This window comes from Protopterus annectens, chromosome 11.part0 (genome assembly GCF_019279795.1).
Source record: "Protopterus annectens isolate FY-2018-M chromosome 11.part0, PAN1.0, whole genome shotgun sequence".
Taxonomy (NCBI): Eukaryota; Metazoa; Chordata; order Ceratodontiformes; family Protopteridae; genus Protopterus; species Protopterus annectens.
The window spans coordinates 710,906,774-710,930,240 of NC_056745.1; positions in this window are offsets into that span (position 1 = coordinate 710,906,774).

The window sequence follows — 23,467 nt, forward strand, 5'->3', positions numbered from 1 at the left end:
CTACTGAACTCAGAGTTTGTGTCAAACTTGCCAGGTCAGAAGGGATAGAATGAATTATTAAATCTAAAATGTTATCTTCACCACTAAATGATTCCTTGGCCATTGCCTTCACACCACAATAATAACACAACTCAAAACCGAACAGATTTGCAAAAACGAATGAATGTGATAAACCAAGCTAACTAACACATTAACAAGTGAAAGCAACTTCAGGCCACAATAATTTTAGTGCTTTTATTCTTTTAAGTAGAACTTCACCAGAAAAAAACCTCTTCCATATCCAAATACATTTTAAATACAATAAATTGAATATCACATGATACTAAAGACCCAGTCAGACCAGTTTTTCTATTACTAACAATAATAAGACTTATGACCTTTTGCTTGAATTATGCATATGAACCATAACTGTGTAGCTCTAAAATACCCCTTCAAATCAGGTAACTCTAGACACCTTGTTCTATGGGTAGACTGTAATTATTCCATCTAATTCTTGCCTCTTTCCTCTTCCAAATAAATGTATTCGACTCTTTATTAATCATCATCCGCAACTCTCCTTTGATTGATAAAAATATGCATAACGTGTATAAGACCAAGGGGAACAAAAACATTTCACTGTTTGTATCCATAATCAAAAGCTTTTCAGTTTCCTATTATCTTATGTATGGTTTCTTTCCACATATCATAAGCTGAAATAACAGAATAATTTTAATTCATACAACTAAATAATTCATCTTATCATGTGTCCATAATTATAAGTATCACTGAACCAATTTGTTCATTTGGTACATAGTTTACTATATGGCATTTGTTTTATGTTCATTTATTTTATATCCCCCAAAAAAACTTTTAAGTTTTATATTTAGTTATTTTATGCCCCAAAAAACTTGAAAACTATCTCAAAATGTTCCAGAACATTGAAATGCTCTTTTCTGGATTTATCAAGTACAAAACAGTATACTCTGTATATAAAGCTAACTTTTCTTGACTAGTATACAAGTTAAATCCTTGAATTTATGAATCCCTTATTTTCTTTGCCGACTGCACTTAATATAAATAGAAAAAAAAAATGGTCTATCTGTAAGTTATTTAAGATAAATGCATTGGAAAACCCGACCATAGGGTGAATTAATGTCCTCCTCAGATTTATCAAAAGAGTGTATAGAAGATGACTAATCCTGATATCTATAAATATTAAAAATAAGTTGGAAAAATCTGTTCTTAATGAAAATTCACACCAATCTGTCTAGCTCTATGTACAGCGTATTTGTTTCAGAATGAATACTAATAAGCCATTTTGTAGAGAAAGTACCCCAGACTGGGTTTGGTCATCATCCCCCCTCAAATAATTCATTCACCTGGAATTATGACAGACACAGTCACTGACCATCTGTCCTTTTCTTTTGCATAATGGTCTATGACAGACACAGTCACTGACCATCTGTCTTGTTTTTTGCATGCTGGTCTATGTCAGACACACAGTCACTGACCATCTGTCTTGTTTTTTGCAAGCTGGTCTATGACAGACGCAGTCAATGACCATCTCTCCTTACCTTTTGCATGCTGGTCTATAACACACACAGTCAATGGCCATCTAGCCTTGTCTTTTGCATGCTGGTCTATGATAGACACAGTTATTGACTATCTGTCCCTCTCTTTTGCATGCTGTTCTATGATAGACACAGTCACTGACCATCTGTCCTTCTCTTTTGCATGCTGCTCTATGACAGACTCAGTCACTAACCATCTGTCCTTCTCTTTTGCATGCTAGTCTATGATAGACACAGTCACTGACCATCTGTCTTTCTCTTTTACATGCTGGTCTATGACAGTCACTGACCATCTGTCCTTTTCTTTTTATGCTGGTCTATGACAGACATAGTCACTGACCATCTGTCCTTCTCTTTTGCATGCTGGTCTATGACAGACACAGTTACTGACCATCTGTCCTTCTCTTTTCCATGCTGGTCTATGACAGACACAGTCACTGACCTTCTGTCCTTCTCTTTTGCATGCTGGTCTATAACAGACACAGTCATTGACCATCTGCTCTTCTCTTTTACATGCTGGTCTGAAGGCAGAATCCTGAAAGTGCACCACAGCTATAAGTTAAGAAACAAATATTTCAACTCCCCAGACATTAACAACACCTTTGAACTTACCAGCTAGTCTCAATTACAGTTATTTAAATTTGGACTCATCCATTCAGATCATTAGTAAAACCTTCCTCTCAGCCCTTAAAACAATAGCATCTTTAAAACAAAGGAAAGGAAAGGCTCAAGACACTAATGTAAGTCAATGCAGAAGTCTGGACCCATGTTTCACAGCATGATCATGCCTGGCAGTTGTACCAGAAAAACAACTTGTTGCTAAGTTCAGTACAAAGACCTTTGCAACAAAGTGAAATCAGCGCTCCTGCTGAGCAACAAAACATGTTCCAGCACAAAAATAAGTCATCAGAATACCAAGTTCAGTAAAAGAATGCTGCAACAAGGTAAAAATCAAGGCTCCTGTTGAGCAACAAAACATGTTATAGCACAAAAATAACTCATCAGAATACCAAGTTCAGTACTTGGAATGTACAAGTTCAGTATAGAATGCTGCAACAAGGTAAAATCAAGGCTCCTGTTGAGCAACAAAACATGTTATAACACAAAAATAACTCATCAGAATACCAAGTTCAGTACAGATAATGCTGCAACAAGGTAAAAATCAAGGCTCCTGTTGAGCAACAAAACATGTTATAACACAAAAATAACTCATCAGAATACCAAGTTCAGTACAGATAATGCTGCAACAAGACAAAAATCAAGGCTCCTGCTGAGCAACAAAACATGTTACAACACAAAAATAACTCATCAGAATACCAAGTTAAGTACAAAGAATGCTGCAACAAGTGAAAATCAAGGCTGTTGTTGCGCAATAAAGAATTATTTATATCCCAGCAAATTTTACATCACAATAATCTGAAATGGTTTCGGCACAGCATTAACCAGCTGTTCTGTTAAGACACATCAGGCAACCCCCTGCCCCAAAGCCATTCTACTTGAGTTTACCACAGTTCTGTAATTTCTTCATATCTCTACTTCAACAGCTCTTAAGTATGCGCCCAAACCCATTTTTCCACAGCCTTTTATCACATGTCTTCAACAACTTGGTCTGGAATTTCTAAAAATAAACCTTCCTCACTTTCTGCTGCCAGCCTTCTAGTTTACTACATAGAAGCACTGGTATTCCCATTTTTTATTATAAACAACAGATCTATTAACCAATCTCTGTGCCCTGAAGTGCTGGAAGTCACTAATAATAGCTCAACTAGATATAAAAATTTCATACTAATCACTAAACTCTGGAGAAGTATATGAAGATATAGCTTTTTCAAAAACCTACCAGTCATAACCTCTTCTCATGTTATCATTGTGGAGTCCAGTCAGGCCAGAGAACTGAAATTACCTTTTTTGTCTTTGCCATCTATCTTTGTTTCGGGTTTGACCAAAATGAATCTTTTGGTACACTCTGTTTAGACCAATTCAAGGATTTTCACACCAAAAGCCATCACTTTCTGATAAAAAAGGCCTTTTTTCCCCATAGCCTGTCACCCAAATCTGTACAGTGGCTTACAGGTTAAATAAGGGGTTAACATGCCCTCAAGTAGAAAGGTTCAATTCACTCTTCTCAAATAGTACCTGTAGGAGTTCCTCAAGGTTTAGTATTGGACTGCTTCCTCTTCACCTTCTCACAAATCACATGATCTCCCAATGTAGCTATGACAATCTAATACAGTATGCAGATTATTCTGCAATGTATTAATCTTCTCGTAATATTTCAGCTGTTTCTACTGGTTTACCTTTAAATAGCCGAATCAAAGTGGTGCGATTGCTGATATGAGCGAATCGTAATCACAAAAATGAAACAGCGACAGTTTTAAATGTTCGAAAATCAGCAAATCAAAAAGCAGATTTAATGATTTTCAAATATTAATGTCGAAAAAAAATCTAATGAAGTGTAAAGCAGGGGGCAAGCCCCCCTACTTTAATATTCAAACTCCGAGATCGCACTACAGTGGGGAAAGGAACAATTTTCCAATCCCCACTATAGTGACATTTGCCCCAAAATGTTGAATGTGCAATGAGTGAATGTCACTGTGCATTCGCTCATTGCACATTCAAACCTTTTTCCGTTCGGCATTTGCAAACTTTGCAAACTGCCTTTTGGACAATTGTTGTTCGCCTGTGTGCAATACACACACATGAAGGTAAACCATTTCTACTAATCTTCAGGCCTATATCACCAAGATCCAGACTGGAATAGAATGCTTGGGCCTCCATCTTAATACCCCAAATACTAAGTAATGTTCTTTGCCACCAACAATGCCAGCTTCTCCACCCAAGCCAGTTCCTAATCATTTCCAGTGATAAGACTACACCTACATTCAGTTAAGTTCTTGGAAATCATTGCAGACCATGTCTTAGTGTTTGATCAGCATGGCAAGGGAGGTTGGCATAATGGTTAAGATATTTGCCTTACAGACACAAGGTGTAAGGTTTGATTCTCACATGGGTTAATTGACTAGGCTTAAAATCGCCCATGAGGGCAGTTAGCCTAGTACTAATCTATGAACCTATAAAACCATTTTCTGACTTAGCCAGAAAAACTGGGTCTCATATAGACCATACCAATTCATGATTCACCACACATTTAGGTGACAACCAAGACATACCGGCCCTTCAGCCTGCTTTATGTCTCATCTATTTTTCCATAATGCTCTCCACAAGCCAATATGATAAACTATAACAAGTGTTTATTAAATAAGGATGGTCAATAAAGGCCAAGGATTGTAAGTGCAGTTCTCAGAGAAAACATTTTAGAGTGATTAGGAAAATATATACTAATTCTGAGTCTGTTGTGTCCCAGAGTATTCCTTTTACTACCATTCAAAGATATGGTGATCCATGTATGAGAGTGTGGAGGGCTAAGCCCCCACATGGGGGAGAGGGGAGCAAAATGATTTAACTGTGTAATGGTGAGTTATGCAATTCACTATATTTCATCAGAACTACATGTACAGTTTCCACAGGGTCAGGACTTGTAGTTTCGAGTCTCAGACCTTTTATAAGGAGATGTATAATAAGGTCCAAGGCTGCCTAAAACATTATCCAAGAACACATCACTAGATCTTCTTCAAGGCAACCCAATAGCTAGAAGCCAGACCTCATCTCTTAATGATGTGACTAAAACCACCCACTCTATTCTATTTCATCCAGAATAGCTGCCATCCTTTGCGGTCATTAAACTGGTGCATCTCATAATCTCTACGCATTCATTTCCCACCTCAGTCAGGTCTACTCGGGTTATATTCATCCTAAAAACTCTGCTTTCACAGTGGTTGTCAGTAAGTTATGCATATGTGCACTTTTGGAACACTTCTTAGAAATGATCTTTTCTCAAACTGGAACTGCATGAGCAATTTGGGTGTTGTCTAGCTGTAAAAACTTTTGAGTTCATCATTTCCCTTTGGCTGGAATTTTGGCAGATGTCTCTGTCCAGCTGCAGATGTTACCCAACCCTTATCATTATCTTGCACCTCACTGCAGCTCTCCCCCTCATGTGACTTTAATGAAACAATGTCTGATGCCCGTGCACTGGCCCAATAATCAAGGAGCCTCAATCCTCATCACTAACACCAGTGAAGAGCGTCCACATTGGGAAGGATAACAAATATGCACACAGTAAAGTACAATTTCCCTTAAGAGCACACAGAGACTACAGTCAGTCTGGGGCTGGTTTCTCCCTTTCTCTCCAGATCCCCAATAAGACTCCCCACTGGCACAGTTATAGGGTACATATCCCAGCTGAGTAGTCAAGCCAAAACCTCCAGTGCCCTCTCTGTCCAACCAGTGCTTCATGTCCCTGCCCAAGTAGTTGACACACACACACACACTTTGACATTTGGTTTATAGGCACACACACAGACTCTCCTGGGGAAGGCTGGCACAGGTTCTCCAGCTATGCCTCCTCCTGCCAGGCTATAAGGTAGTAATCGCTGCCACCAACTATTCGTATCAGCTACTAAAAAGGTCCTTACCAAAGGGTGTCTGATTATACTGTGCAATATTAGTATCCAAATAGTAAGTGGACGAACAGCAAGGCTTATTGGAGTGGCTTTGTACAGTATCACCAAATATATGCAAGTACTCTAGAGATTAAATTATCTCTACACAAAACAGCCACAGCTGAAAAGTTTAAAAATATTTAATAATAAATAATAAAAACACAAGACAAATCTTCTCAATTCAACACAGTGCTAGTTAAGAGTTCAAAAATCACAGGAAAATGCTTAAAATAATACTGTAGAATAGCCTGACATAAATATAGAAAACAGCTAGACTAAATCTGACTAAATTCATATCTAACTCTAAGAGCAATCACAGTTCTAAATAAACTTACATATAGAGCAAAGGCAGAATACTGGTGAGTGGTCATTTCTGAAGACAGATGCAAAATGCTCTGATTCTTTCATTCTGAGAAAGTCTTAAAAATAATACACCACTGCTGACTCATTTTAGATTACATCATTATTCGCTGGTACTCAGGCTAACAGAAACTCAAAGTTTAACATTTCTTTGATCTTGCACCTGGCCAGGAAACTACAGCAATAAAAGACATTATATATGTAAAATCTAGGAATTAACTCTGGTCTCAAAACAATAGAAGAAATTCCTTAGTCCAGACATTATGTCTCTGAGCTTTGAGATCAAACAGTCATACTATGCTTGACTTATCAGCTTTCTTCCAGCAGAGTGCACTGTGGTTACATTTTTGAAGTTCAACATTTAACAGTTTTCTTACATTTAAGAGGACAAGCCTGTGGATTATATTCATATTTACAATGACATAGAATTATCTACAAAATTCTATCTAGCTAGGCTGGCAGGCTTCACATATCTTCACATATCCCCCCCTGGAAAACTCAAGCTAGTTTTTCAAGTGACCCTTGAGAAACATTGCTTGAGAGGGTTAGGTCTGTCTGAGTATACCTCACTCCATTCCCTATCTTGAGAGCCCATCTGTGTTGGTGTTGCTAGCCCCACTGAGGTGCTGTCCTGACATATCACATGCTTGCAACCCTAGGCTCCATCTTGGCAACATGGCATTTTGCTGGCTGGCTCGGTGTAACCTTGTTAGGGGATTTTGATCCATAACTACAGTGAATTTTCTTCCATACAGATAAGGATGACGTTTCTGCAGTGCCCACACTATGGCTAGACATTCATTTTCTACAGCTGCAGAGCATTCCTCTCTGGGTTGAAGTCTACGACTTTGATAACCGCTGGCTTCTCTTCTCCCTCTGAAGAAATCTGGCTAAGTACAGCCCCCACCCCATGGTTTAAAGCATCCACCTGCACAACAAATTATTTGCTGTAATTTAGACTGGCTAATACACAGGGTCCTCCCAAAGCTTCTTTAAGCTTCAGAAATGCCTGCTCACATGCTGTGATCCACACTACCTTATCTGGCATGTTCTTCCTTGTCAGGTCTGTGAGGGGAGAAGCTATGGTACTATAACTGGGGATGAACCTTCTGTGGTACCCTGCTGTCCCTTAGAATGCCCTCACCTGCTTTTTGGTAACAGGTGCAAGCCATGCCTGAATGGATTTCACTTTGGCAGGTTCTGGCCTGATCTTACCACTCTCCAATCTATGTCCCAGGTAGGAGACCTCTGCCATACCCAACTGACATTTGCTGGGCTTAATGGTCAACCCTTCCCTGTGTAGTCTACCCAGCACCTCCCTGACATGCTGAAGGTGCTCTTGCCAGGAATGGCTGTAGACAGCAATATCTTCTAGATAAGCAAGGGAAAACCCTCCTTCTTGTGCTAGGATATGGTCTACCAGCCTCTGGAAAATCGCTGGGGCATTTTTCATCCCAAAGGGCATCTTTGTGAACTCATACAAGCCAAAAGGAGTCACAAAAGCTGACCTCTCTCTCTAGCACTGGGAGTCAAGGACACTTGCCAGTAACCCTTGGTAAGATCAATGGTGATGAGATACTTAGTCCCACCCAGCTTTTCTAGGGTCTCATCTGTCCTAGGCATGGGGGTAAGCATCTGAATCCGTGTGACTATTTAATTTCCTGTAGTCCAAACACAACCTGGCGCTGCCATCCATCTTTGGCACCAGCACCACTGGGGAGGCCCAGGGACTGTTGAACTCTTGAATTATACCTAGTTCCAACATCTACTGTATTTCCTCCCTCAGAATCTGTTTGCCTCTCTCAGACACCCTATAAGGGGCCTGCCTATTAGGACTTTGGGGTCCTGTATCCACCTAGTGCTGCACCAGGTGGGTGCACCCTGGCTTCCCAGTGAACATGTCCTCAAACTCCTGTAATACTGCTTGGATTTCTCAGACCTGGGTAGGAGATAGATGCTGGGACATTGCTACCCCTCCCTCTGAGGTGCCAGTCCAAGCCTCACTGAGGAGATCAGTCATCAGATCTCCCTTTGAATCCTCCTGCAACCCTCTGCAAATACTCAGCACAAGGGCCCCCCTATCGTGGTAAGGTTTCATCATGTTGACATGGTACAATTTGTGCCCCTGCCTCCTGCCTAGCAGTTCTACCAGGTAGTTAACATCACTTACCTTACTTACCACCTTGTAGGGTCCCTTCCAGGCTGCTTGCAGCTTGTTGTGTCTGACAGGAATGAGAACCATTACCTGCTGCCCTACAGCATACTCTCTAGCTCGAGCATTCCTGCCATACCATACATTTTCTGTTGTTGGGCTTCTGCCAGGTTTTCCTGGGCCAGGCCCATGTGTTCCTGAGCCTTGTCCTGAGGTTTAGGATATATGCCACAACAGGCTTCTTGTGGGATTCACACTCACCTGCCCACTCATCACAAATTAAATCTAGAGGCCCTCTCACCCTATGCCCATACAGCAACTCAAAGGGTGAAAACCTGGTGGATTCCTGGGGATTGTCTCTGTAAGCAAACAACAGATGGGGCAGATATTTGGCCCACTCCCTCTTAAACTGGTCTGCAAATGCCCGTAGCATGGACTTGATTGTAGAGTTTAACCTCTCAACAAGACTATTAGTCTGGGGATGGTAGGGGTGGTCTTCATTTGCTTCACCTTACAGTACTTCCACAGACAAGCCAGTAGGTCTGACATGAAATTGGCACCTCTGTCAGTCAGTATTTCTTTTGGGAAACCTACCCTGCTGAAAATCTCTAACAAAGCATTTGCCACCTCTTCTGCCTCAGTGGAGGACAAATACACTGCCTTAGGATATCTTGTAGCATAATCTACTACCACTGGGATATACTTTTTCCCTGTGGAATTTGGGGTACTCAAAGGCCCCACAATGTCCATAGCTACCCTCTGAAATGGCTCCTCATTTATAGGCAAAGGTATCAAAGGAGCTCTTACCTTGTCTCCTGCCTTGCCTACCTTTTGGCACTGCTCACAGGTCCTGCAGTATCCTGTTACATGTCTGGAAATTCCAGGCCAATAGAAATTCTACATAATATGCCTCTTTGTATGTTTTATGCCCATATGACCTGCAAAGGGAATATCATGGGCTATGGCTAAAAACCCCAGATGGTGGGCTCTGGACACTACCAACTGCTGTATCCTCTCACCTTCTAGCCCTCCATCAAGAGTCCAATCTCTATACAGTAACCCTTTGTCCCAGTATGCAGATTCCCCCTTTCCTTGAGAATCAGGTGCCTCACTAGCTACCTGCCTCAGGCATTGTAATGTAGGGTCTGAGAGCTAAGCCTGTCTCAACTCTGTCTTTGTAACCCTTCCCAGCTCCCCTTCCACAGGAAGTCTGACATCCTCTGACTGCGGTGACTCACTGTCAGCCTAGGTACTACTACTCACTTCTACCTTTGCAGTCACTCTGTCCAAGAGAACATAAGTATCCACAAGGAGTCACCTTCAGTCTCACTGCTACATAGTAGCTCCCTCCCTGAAGTAACCACCTCACCAGTCCTGGCTGCAGGTATGTGGTCTGTCTGGGTCCCCCCCAGGCTACCAGACCCACATGCTTGTCTCAAAGCCTGACTGCATGTAACTGCATTAACACATAGTACTGCCTCATCAAAATCCTTCCCTATCAGGACATCTGCAGGATGGTAGTTTGGTACCCCTGTTGTCTCAAGACAACCTACTATTGGCATTTTGTCCTTCCCACTTACTGGCTCTCTCACTTTTTTCCCCACCTTGGCTCCTTGGACATCTATATGCCACATGGCCCCACTGGTTGCATTCAAAACATTCAACTCTAGGTCCTGGATATGTACCTGGTCTATTGGCTTTCCCTGCTACTGGCAGATTCTGTTGGAGCAATCTGGGCTCCCCACCATGAGTTCCTTTAGACCCATGAACAGTACTGGGGGGTCTCTTTCCTGTGCAAGGATGCCCTGCTTGCTAGGTATAGGTCTCCCTTCTTCCCTAACTCATCTGAAGTAGTACATTGTCTATCAGCTAACCAGATCCTCATGTCCACAGGCAAAGTGCTAAGGACTTATTCCCTCATGAAAAGGTCTACCAGCTCTTCAAAAGTGGTGAACTGACATCCACTCACCCACTTATGAAAATAAGTGCTCAGTTCAGCAACATATTTACACACACTTTCTTCTGCCTTGCGTCTATGCTCACAAAAACTTTCTTATAAGTTTTCAGTGTTGGCTTAAAAAATTCTAACAGACAGTTCTTAATAGTAGTATAATTTAAGAAATCATTGTCTGACAGTTTGGAAAGTACATTTACAGCTTTACCAAGGAGTAAGGGGGTCAGGAACCATACCTAGAGCCTTTGGTCAATATCATACTGTTTACATACCCTTTCAAACATATGAATGAAACTATCAAAATTATCCCCTCTGTAAACTGCAGAAAAATTTACTGATCTTTTGTGCTTTCGGGGTCCGGTTACTCCCTTCCCCATTACCTCCGTGACTCTGGCAAAGAGTCAGCATCTCCTTTTTTTGCTGCCTCTACCTCTCCTTTTCCTCAGCTTCCAGGTGTAGCAGTTTCTCATTCACCTCAGCCTGTAGAAGTCTCAGTTTCTTTGCTGCTTCTGTTTCCAAATGCCTGGCCTCCAACTCGTCTCTTTAGCTCCAGATAGATTTTTAAGTCCTCTGCAGAAAGGTTGAGCTGTCCATTCTCTGAGTGTTGTACATCTCCACGGCCAGTCTGATCACCCTCCCAATTGCTGTTTTCTGATGCAGCTGTGACCAAAGCTGCAATCATGTCTGCCTTAGTCAGGTTTCCATGCACCAGTCCCTTAGCCTGGCACATCTCAGCCAACTGGCTCCTTGTCAGCTTGCCATACTCCTCTGCTGACATGTTTTCCTGTGCTCCCTGACTAAGTTAACAAAATAAATAAAACAGTTGTGATCTGAACTCTGAGTATTCACTGCATGGCTGATTTAGAGTACAAAAATACCTTCAGAGATCACTATACACAAGTTACATGAATTTACTATCCACACCACTACAAGCCAATTGCCAACCAGTTAATATGTGGTGTGGATATCCCACCACTGCCAACCAATTAATATGCGATGCCCTTGCACTGGCCCAATAATCAAGGAGCCTCAATCTATACCACTAACAACAAAGCCCACTGTTACATGATCTCACTCAAAAAAAGCCAGTAAAGCTGATTTTTGACCAGCTGTGCCAGCCTTTTTATTAGTTTATGTAAAAAATCATCAGCAAAATATAGGAATATGTGTGTATATCTAGCTATCTATATATCTATATATATATATATATGGTATTTTTTTTTATTTGTAATTATATATAAATCTTCTTGTTCTTCTGTTTGTCAAAGCATTACTGTATATCTTTTTGTATTTGTCCTGGGCTGAGTCTGCATTTGGTCCAAATGGATTAGTGCTCTACCCGATTAAACAAATAACCACATGCTGTACATATATTAATGTTATTGCTACCCTTATTGTACATACTGACTCCAATTTCTCTTTTGGGGAATTTTATGTACCAATAGCCATAACTTTGTGTGTATCGCTGCTGTTTCTTTTATGAATAATGTTGCCATCTATACATACTGAGATAAAGGACAGGTTTATTTCTGTTAGTATGTTATGTATTGTTAATAAAATATACGGTCTGTTATGTATTACTAATAAAATATACGAAGAACATTAACATTGGAATGCCACCAAAATATGTTAAGCCCTGTCATAGTTTTCAGCTCATTAAACACAAAACAAACCAACAAACAATTAAATAAAGAGTTATACCATTCAGGAATGCCTCAGGGAGATAGACATAAAGAACTTATTTAGGTTTCATGAAAGAAAATCTATAGTGACAGTTTCCAATAAATGTAGTATCACGTGAAATATCAAAAAGATAAGTGCTACCCAGAAGGACTGCTATGAGATCTGACATGCCTGCTGTAACCTCATCTGCTGGGAGAAGATTTGCTCTGTGTTTTAGCTATCGTCTGCAAAATTTCCCCAAACATATGGTTATCAAGGAAAGGTAGAGGAGAATCACCTCTAACCCCCTCCTTCCTATTTTTTTGTCAGTGGATCTAGCTCAGATTCCATATGACATGATTTAGCAAGATTCCATTTGGGATTTCTCAAGGGAACAGAATGACACTGAGGAGATTAGTGTCCTCTTAGCTTAAGCAGTAATTTCCAAGTGAGGTTGTGCAAAGAAATATGTGGGAATAAGCTTGGGGAGGCTGTGAGGGTATACATGGCTAAAAGTGTCAGGAGAGCATCCAATAGAAGGAAAAACAACAGCTGTCTGAATTACTGGCCCTACAAGGAAATTTAATTATTCACTGATCAAAAGAGATGAAATGTTCATAGCCAGCCTCAGATGCACTGTAACTGGTATAACTAACACCAATGCAGCTCATGCAAGGTAAGCCAATGCCAGGACAGCCAAGCTGTGGAAGGCCATCAGTGGTATCAGGGACACTGGAAGTTAACATGATGATGGAGACTGGTGTGACTGATGCTTTACAGACCAACACTAGTGGGACTGGTACCAATGCCATTGTCAGTAGGATCAACATCCATAGATTTGGAGAAAGTACTGACGTCTGTGGGAGTGATAGCCACCTACACTGGTGGGACCATTGTCAATCTAACTAGTACCAACAGACAAGGAAACCTGAATGCCAACAGTTAAGAGGCTTATAAGTGGATTCTAAAACTATGGGGGTCAGGTGTCTTATTTTGAAAATGTACACGAGCCTCTAAATTTTTTATAGCTTCTGCTAAGAAATCATAATTAATAGTGGGAAGAACTGAAAACCTCCATACTGGAGAGGAAATTAAATCACTGGATTGGGAATTGCACTTACCTCAACAGTAATGGGTAAAAACCTTATCAAATAAGTTGAGGGATCAAATACTAGAAAAGAAGACAGTTTACATTTTGGAACTGATGGAGTGCTACATAGTCACCATTACCATAGTTTGGGGAAGAAGGCTCATTGGCTTATCTGAAGTCCTCTTACCCAAAGTAGAAGATTTCTCATTTACAGATTAGGTTTCAAGATCAGACTTTTTAAAAGCTCTAAGTTCATAATCATATCCTATGAAGGATGTCTGTCCATGTTTTTCTTCTATGTATGAGTTTTCCTTCCTTGAATTGCTTAGAAGAAGAAGAAGAAATAGCTGAGGAAAAGCTAGAAGATGAAGATGAACGTGGCTTGATGAAGCTAGGTCTCAAGACAGGTAAGCTTTTGAGACACGAGGAGATTTCAATGGCCTTCTTTTGGCAAACTTTTCATGAAGTCATTGAAATAGACACAAAAAGAGCACCTTACTTTGCCTTCTTGGGTCTTATGAAGGTCAAACACTTGGTCTGCCAACAGGCAGTATTGACTTACCACATGCATACTCAGTGGCAAGGGAAGTCATTACTATAACTCAGGATGAATCTTGGCTCGATTTCAAAATGTAGTTAAAAGAAAATGGAAATGAATCTCCTTGATTGGAAACCCACCGTAAACTGATTGCTAAACTAAGTAACACTAGTAAGAAAGCAATCTCTCACAAAAAGGTGAAGAAGGAAAACACAGCTCAAGAAAAGCAGGATAAAGTGTTGCATTACAGAATAGGTAGATGGAACTGGCAGCCTGGCAAAATTCCACTCACCAAACAGAACTCATGTCTGGGGAATCAGTCTTATCAGTACCTGAAGACAGAATGCTTCTGTAATAAGTCTGCATGCTGTGTTTGAAGTGCTAGTGTGTCATGAGTTTTGGTCCTTGGAACTTTGACAGAAAGAAATGTGCAGTTATAAAACATCAAATCAGAAATAAAAGTATGTACTTTTAAACAATTTAGATTCTATAATCTTCTTCTATATAGTTAACATTGTAGATGAGACCTCATCTCTACAGCATAGGAAGTATTTAATGCTCTCAACAAGGAGACCTCATCTCTACAGCATAAGAAGCATTTAATGCCCACAATCTGTGTGGTCTACAAACTTCTGTACAACAGCAAACCCACTCCCACTACTCTCAAATACACATCATTGTTAGTGCAAAGGAGTCTGACACCTCCACATAATCTCCTTCAATATTGCATTTATAGTAAAAACTAACTAAATAAATAAATACATTTAGAGTAGTGATTTTCATAACAACAAAAATATTTATTATTTAAAATGTAAGTACAAAATTACATTTTAAAACAGATACTTTATTTTCACAACCAAATATTCATTCCTGAATAAAAAGTAGAGAGGCTTACTAAGGCAATTATTATTTTTTTGAGCTGGAATACAAGATCTGAATTTCCTAGACATAGTAAGGCCCGGTTAAATTTAATTCTGGTGGCTGACAAAAAAAAAAAACAATTACTCGAAAATGGAAATCAACGTCTAAACTAACGGTATTTGAAATACTGAATATTGTAACAGAGATAAAAGAACAGGAAGTGGGGTCATTAGAAAAGGGTAGGAGTAAATTACATAGAAAAAATGAAAACTGTGGGAAAATATATGAAAAATAATGTTTTGGAGAAGGAAAAAGGAGGTTTAAGGGAAGGCAGGAGTTGGTCAACTTATGTAATGTTGGACTGATGACAATTGCCTAAAAGAATAAATGTGATGTACAATGTTTGTAACTGTGAGCATGTTCACATGGTTTGTTTTCTTTTCTATAAATGTATGTTTGCCTATGTCTTAAGTGATAATTCATTAAAGGTCAGCTCTGCTTACAATATATATTAGCAACTGTTTCCTTTTTTATTACTTAATTTTCGCCTTATCCAGGTCTGTTTTAAATTTGGATTTTGAAACAGGAGCATGGTAAAAGGACTGACCATGGTTAAGAGAATATTTACAGCAAGAATAGGTGAATAGAGGGAGACCTTAAAATTATGCATGCCATCACCACTTTGTGTAAAGGGACATTTATATTCCAAATTTCAGTGCTAAACTATGGGGTTATGCCTGTTGCATACCTTTCTGAACTTATCATTTTTTTCAAGAAGACTGTTTCACCACTAGTATTTCACAGATGCCTTATTTTGATTGCATGCAGGTTGTCATTATTCCTGAAATGGCCCCTATTAAATAAACTTTTATTCTGGGTATAGATCATCTGCATATAAATATGCTCTACCAAACTCAGAGCACCTAGGTTATATGTCTATATTCTATATCACTAGTACCACTAAGAAGTATTTAGAGTCAAAAGGATGCATGATTCATATGGTTAATGTGACAAAGAAAGGCAAGATCTTCATTTGTACTGATCCACAAAATCTGAATAGAGTGATTAAAAGGAACATTAGTCACTACTTGCTGTTAAATAAGTGATCTTAATGGCAGATACATACCAGTCCTATTGCATAGAAGAAAGAAGCCATAACTACAGCCTAGATTACCTGGATTTGATTAGCAGCACTGGCATCTGAGAGACAAGGCAAGGAAGCATGAGCTTGAGCAGCTAAAGTCACCTCACTCATTTTTGAGGGGAGGGAGTCTGCTGAGACTGCGGTAATGGTGACATCAAGCAGTGTCTGGTTGTAGCACCTGCCTGCATGGGATAGGTTGGCAAATGTTGTCAATGAAGAAGTCTCCTCTATTGTGCCAGGGAAAGAAGAAGGTGATGTGTATAGCAGCATGTATGTCTCTTTCCCCTGACCATTCAGCAGCTGCAATTCAGCAAGCCAACTGTGGATGGAATGGGTAGGTACTCAATAGGAACTGAATGTGGCCCATTCACTATCACCCAACTCTCACCAGATAGGGAATGAATGGGCTGATTAGGCTTCCCAGAAAAGAACAAAATGGCCATAGAGCTCTCACCTAACCTGGAGATGCCTGTCCTTTACTCCCAGTGGGATGAATGGGCCAACAAGATGCAGAGTAACATAATCATTAAGCAAGTCGTCATGAAGTGGGGTAGGAAAAAAGAAAAAAAAAAGAATGACAGATGTTAATTTTTTTCAGTACTAGATGCAAATCAGTGTTTCAGGTATCTGAAGTTGGATGAAACAAGCTTCATGTTGTGCCATTTAATGCACCATTAAGAAGGTACAGATTCATTAGACTTCTATGTAGTAATTCATTAGCACAAGAGGTATTCCAAAGAGCTGCTTGAAGGATTGGAAGGGGTTGCAATCATAATTATAAAATCTCCATATTAATCAAAGGAATCTGTCTACAATACAAAGTCATTGAGTGTATAAATAATATCAGCCCATGTAAATAGGACATTATTGTATAAATGCAAAATCATTCTGAAAGACAAATATTTGAGCTGTGAAATGACAGTCATATTGGGCAGCTCAGTCACTGAACTGTTAAAATTTGCTTACTTTGCTGTGTTAAATGAGAACACGAATCTCCATGTAATTTATTTCTTTAACCATAAAGCCTTTGTTCGATTTAAATGGAAAGAATAATTTCAGTGAGTACAATTATCTGGACTTTGGCAGCTATCATGTGTTAGTATCATTCATCTTATTAAACTTTAAAAGTGAATATTGTAGTCAGGATCAACTTTCTTTCCTGCTATTTTTTAATGATAAAATAGCTGTACATATATGATACAGGTTTCTCCTATCAACAATTTTTCTTCATACATTATGTTTAAAATGAACAGCTGCAGTTCTGAATTACTTGACTGCAAGTTATCACTTGTGCACTTCAGTGCAATAATCCTCTAGCTCTGCATGTTTTCAGTAGGATGTATGAATGTTTGAAGTGGTAGATTCACAGATTATTTTCTTGTCTTACTAAGTGGCATCAAATTTTGTGCAAGTATTACCATTGTTAATATTTGAAATATAAAGTGTAGGTGAATATGCTGCATGGTGTCTATTTTAGAAGACTGAAATACCACATACCTGACTTTCACAATATCGAGACAACTTCACTGACAACCGCATTTCACCGACCTCTCAGAATACCATCTTACAACTCCAGGTAAGTAACTACTTGTCCACCATGTTGAACTTTTCCACTTACCCCCACTGTAGTGCAATCTTGGAACTGGTATACTTAGTTGGCAGGTGTGGGGGGTGAAGCCCCCCACCATAGGTGGGTTTAATTTGCATCAATTTAAATTTATTTTTAAAGTGTCCAAGTTGTTACTTACCTGGAGTTGTAAGTCACTGTTCCGAGAGGTCAGTGAAATGGAGTTGTCGGTGAAGTCGTCTCGACATTGTGAAAGTCGGGTATGTGGTTTATTGGTCTTCTGAGATAGACCTGGACCTGCTGCGGGTCTGCTTTAGAAGACTGAAATACCACATACCTGACTTTTACAACTGAGGGCTGCCAAACTTTGATGGCTGTTTTTTCAATGTTTAATTTCATTGTTCTTCTTTTAGGTACCTCTGTTGACCATAGTTTTTTTTTCTGGATTTACATTGGTGTTTACAACAACTGGTTTTGTATAACCTGCTTTTAAAATATTTTTAATATCACATTCCTAACAATTTACTATTTCTAACTTGAACAATCAGATTTTGCATTTATTAATTTTTAAACAACTGTGTCTCTATTTTATTTCCTTTGTGTTTCACTGAAGCTACGCAGTGTGCTTTTTTTTTAATCAGGTGTCTGTCCCTTTAAGTTTTAAGTAGAACTGAGGAAGTGCATTTTTTTAAACAGCCTGAGAAAGCTACTTCCTGTTCAGAAGAAGTCTTTGTAACAGCTTATCAGATGAAAGCGCTTAACTACTCGGTGTTATCTAGGTTTTATTCATTTATTTTGTTTTGTTTTTTTTATCAGTTGTTAAATTAAAGCTCTACACATTTTTATAACTACTATCAGCTGCCTTTCATTTTTGGTTTTCCTGGCAGTCTGGGTTGCACTGTGTTTGGTTATATTGTAGTTTTCGACATGCACAATGTACCTCTTGTTTTGGGGTTCCTCTTATATTAGTGCTTACTTGATGATCTCTTAATCTAGGGTCAGACACAAAAATAAAATGGCAGGAAAAGAATAAAACTGAGAAATAGATTAAAACAGCACAATTTGAAGTTAAATAAGAGGAATGTAAAATAAGAATGGGAAGTCTGAAATGCATGGGTTATATTCTAATATCAGATGAACTAAAACCTGCTGCAGAAAATGTTAAAACAGCTGACAAATGCCAAGGTCAGAAGACAACCAAGCATTATAGAGGTTTCTAGAAATTATAAAGCATTGTGCAATGTTTTGACCTAATATGTCTGAGATAACTATACTTCTAAGAAAAGTGTTAGATCAAGATGTAGCATGGGAATAGAATTGCAAACAAGTAAGGAGTTTTGACATGTTTATGAAACTAGTTGTAGATTCATCAACATTAATATTCTATGATGTGCATAAGACAGTTTTGTTGCAAGAATATGCCATTCAGAATAGAATAAGAGCTGTGATCCCAAAAAGAACAAACCAAAGGCCTGTGAGTTAAGAGCATTTGCAGACATACAAAAAAGATATGCTTAGACAGAAGAAGAAATGTTATTAACAATATACGAATATGGTTTGGCAAAGCATATTCAAAAAGTCATTGTACAGTGTACCTCATATACTCTAGAGGGTGCTATTTAATCCCCAAAAGTATGCTATGAAAGTGAAATGCAGACCAGTCAGGGAACTGGGGTCTATATTATGATGTTGCATGCTCAGAAGAGCGAACAACACATAATTGACCCCATGTAAGTGAAAGCTTACAATGTCTAAACCTCAGAACAGTGATTTTTTTCCAAGGGAAAAAAAAAATCACTGTTCCAAGAAAGAAAAAAAAAACTATAAGACATTAAACAATGTGGGAGGCTTCACCCCCACACCCCCTAACGTGAGGGGCTGTGCCCCCACACACCCCCTACGTAAATATACCAACTCTGAGATGGCACTACAGTGCCAAAAAGGCAAAGAAGTGAAAGAGGCCAAAGAAATTCTTTCCCAGGGAAAGAATTCACTGAAAAGCCGCTTTGCTATTTTGCCTTTTCGAGCTTTTCAGTTTGACAAAGACGCATTTGACAACCTGCATCTGTGAAAGCAAAATAGGAAGCCAGAGAACTGCACATAGATCATTTTATTTAATCTACAGAAGTATGATCTGAAAGAGAGATTCAAACAAGTCGAGGAACTACACATGGCAGTTATGTTGACTATGGCTTATTTACCAATGATGCATGAATAGTTGGTAGAAGAAGACCTATAAATTCTTTGGTAATGCCACATTTACAAATGACAGAATAAATGTTAAAAGCATTTCAAAGATGTACTATCAAGGCCTTAGAAAAGCAATTACTGAAAGACATTACAATAGTGGGTGGCCTAGGCAAAAATCATCATCATTTATGGAAGAAATAAGTTGTGTCCATGGCTTAATGTTCAAAACTAACAAAGTAACATTTACCAATTAGCTGAAAGGACATGCTTGAGTGGATGCATAAATTACATCTAGGAATAGTGAAGTGCAAAGAAAGAGCAATAGCTATGATACACTGGCCAGAAATATTTATACAATTAGAGGAAGTAGTACAGGGTTTGCTTTCTGTCCTGGATACCATAACAATAATCCAAAAGAAAAGATGTTAACATACTTATTTCCATAGAGTCAAATGAACACTGATTTGTTACTTTTCACTGAAACCATGAATCTCATATATGTGGAGTATTATTCCTAGTTTCCTGAAATAATCAAGCATACAAACATAAATGCAAGAGTGACTAATACATTAAAGCAAATGTTCTTTGATTTCTGGTGATTGTGCTGTAGTGTACAGGCGATCTTCCCAGTCACACCAAAATATTTTTGAGATCCACAGTATTAAGGTGCACTGCAGTTAAGCTCTTTGCTATTGTGTATAGATGAAAAGTTGGAGAACTGTATTTCATGACATGGCATAGCAGTTAAACTAAAAATAAGACTAACAAATGATTTGAAAGGTCGTGTCTGCCAAGTGCAGTTGAATTCAAGATGGCAAGTGATGAAAGCATAACAGAGAAAAGTGAATGTATTTCAACAACTGAGCAATATAGGGATATCATAAATAAATGCCAGGCTAATCCCAAAGATATATTTCATAGTGAGATAAGTAAAGCAAGCTTGCAAACTGCTTGCTATATAGCTGAAAAGAAGTAACATGAGGTAGAGAGGGTGGAAGCAGTGTATCTGCATACTGAAGAACTAAAGGTAGGTTGCAAACTGGCTCACAGATAGAACCCACAGTGTGAAAGTAGCTGACTCCAAGTCAGACTGCTGACGAGTGGAGTCCCACAGGGTTTGGTTTTGGGTCCTCTCCTGTTTGGTATCTACTTCTCTGAAGTCCAGGCCAACACGAAGGAACTCTGGCTGACAAAGTTCGCAGATGATTGCAAGTTGGGAGCTATTATTAACTCCCCAAGTGATGTTAACATCCTACAGAAAGGCCTCAATGAGACCAATGACTGGTGTCAGAACCATGGCCTTAAGCTCAATGCCAAAAAATGTGTCTTCATCCCCTTTGGGAAAAACCTGGTTCCCTTGAATTACCACATTGATGGTAGTCCACTGAACACAGAAGACGTTATAAGAGATCTGGGAACACAGGTTGACAGCAACCTCTCTTTTGACCACCACGTTGCCACTGTGGTCAGAAAGTCCTTCTATGTGGCACATCTCATTACTAAGGGTTTTGCATCCAGGAAGAAAGAGGTCATTGTCTCCCTCTATGTTTCCCTCATTATGCCAATCATCGGGTACAATGCCCCATTTGGTATGTACCTCACTAGACACCTGCAATAACTGTAGAGGCCACAAAAGTACCTCACAAAGAGGATCCTAGGCCTTAAACACTTGTCCTATATGGACAGACTCAAAAAACTCCAACTATTCTCTGTCTCATATCGCATACTTAGAGGCGATCTTTCCTTGACTTACAAAGCCATGTCTGACCCAGATCTGTTAGAAATGCTACATCTAAAGAAATCCCAATCCCTCTGCACCACACACTTCAAAGACCTCAACCTCATTACCACAATCAACAGAACATGCTGGAGGGATGGGTTCATAACCCAGAGACTGCCCATGCTATGGAACAGACTTCCCATACATGTCAAGCAGAACACCTCGCTAACCTTCTTCAAGACAAATCTTGATGAGTGGATGGGAAACAGAAAATCCACCCCGGGGATAACACCAGTGGCTCTACTCGACAGAGGCACTGGAAACTAAGGTCGGGTGGCACTATGCCAGGGTAATCCTGTGGCTAGGCTTGTAAAGGGCCCAGGGTCATTAGCCTAGTACACACCTATGAACCTATAAAGAGAGAAAACACTGATGTAATATAAGTATAATTTGTGCTGACTGAGTTGTAAATAGTAAAAGGACACAAACTGAGCTGGAGGACAGGGCCCATAAAAAAGAATATTCACATTCCTGAAGTACTTGGAAAAGTTTGTAGATTGGACTGGTTTACAGGCCATGGAGATAAATAACAAGCAGGTACAGTGACTAGTTGCAAAAGGCACCAGTACAAACAACAATTGCCAATGGCATATCCTAGTAAGATTTGAGACTTATAAGTTTAAGGACCAGATTTTGTTACTGCTGTAAAAGTGAGGGAAGCTGAGTAAAGTAAATGATAAGCAAATGTTTTTTTCTAATAATGACAGCTGTACAAATTATAGGAAATATAGCACAGTTATTTTCTGGTTGCTATGAGGGAGCACACAATGAAAAAGATACAGTTCTGATGATATTATGAAGTGGTGTTTTCTGTTCTCAGCTAGATTTAAAACATATACTGATACATAGGAGCCATAAAACTGACTCATGATTATGAGGCAAACGGTGAGGAGAAAAGGAATAGAAAAGAGAAAGCTGTAGTGAATGAAGAACAATTCAAGAGTTAAGAAGTTGTAGCATGTGGCATTTCATAAGCTAAAACAAATTAGAAGATCTGTACAAAATGAGGACTTGGCAACTTCTAAGGAGTGTATGTTCCAAAAACAAAAAAGGATCAAACAGTATGAACAAAAGTGCTGAGTGATGGAAGACTAAGTGGTTTGGTGCATTTTAAAGATTTACTGTATTGGGTCTTTGACAAGCCATTTACACATCTGTGATCACCTCACACAATTGCAATCACAAATGAGTGAAAGCTCCCTAATGCAAGCACCATTCCAGTAAAAAAAAAAAAAAAAAAACACAAGCCCTCTGCTCCCTCAGTGTGAGGGTATTCCCCACCTGCACCATATATATGTGTGTGTGTTATATATATATATATATATATATATATATATATATATATATATATATATATATATATATATATATATATATATATATATATATATACATATATATATAAAATGCCAGCTCCAAGGTTGCACCATCACTGAGAAAGTAAAAATCCCTGGTACACTAGCAATTCAGTCTTCCATAGAAAGGACCAGTACTTGTGCAGTAATGATCAAACAAATGAGTGTTGTTTGCTAATGTGTCACAGACAAGCCTGCCTCCCATGGTATCTATCTTGCCTGTGGAACAAACTGCATCTTATAATAATAATATAACATAACATTCATTTATTTATTTATTACGCCTAACTATGAATGTTTGCTTTCCAGGTTGGATAATGTGTTTAGTATATATAGGAGGGTTACTCATTAAGTACCTAGTGCCTAGTCAACAGCTAATAATATAAATTGATAAAGCAGTATCAGACTAAAATTTATTGACTAATAAAAGACTTTTGAGTAACAGGAATTAGCTAAAGGGGGAATATTTAAATTATGTTCAGAGGATAGTTAGGTGACCAGGTGGGTTTCATATTAATAAGATACCTACCAAGTTTTGGCATTGCTTATGGCTAACCTCACTGAGAATACTTTGTCTATAATTCTGACTTACTGCTGTTCATTTTTTTAAAATAATGTTTGTGTTACTATGTCAATTAATTGAAGAAAATGTCTTAAATGACATTGTATATAGTTTTATAAAAAAGTCAGGAGAGTTAATTC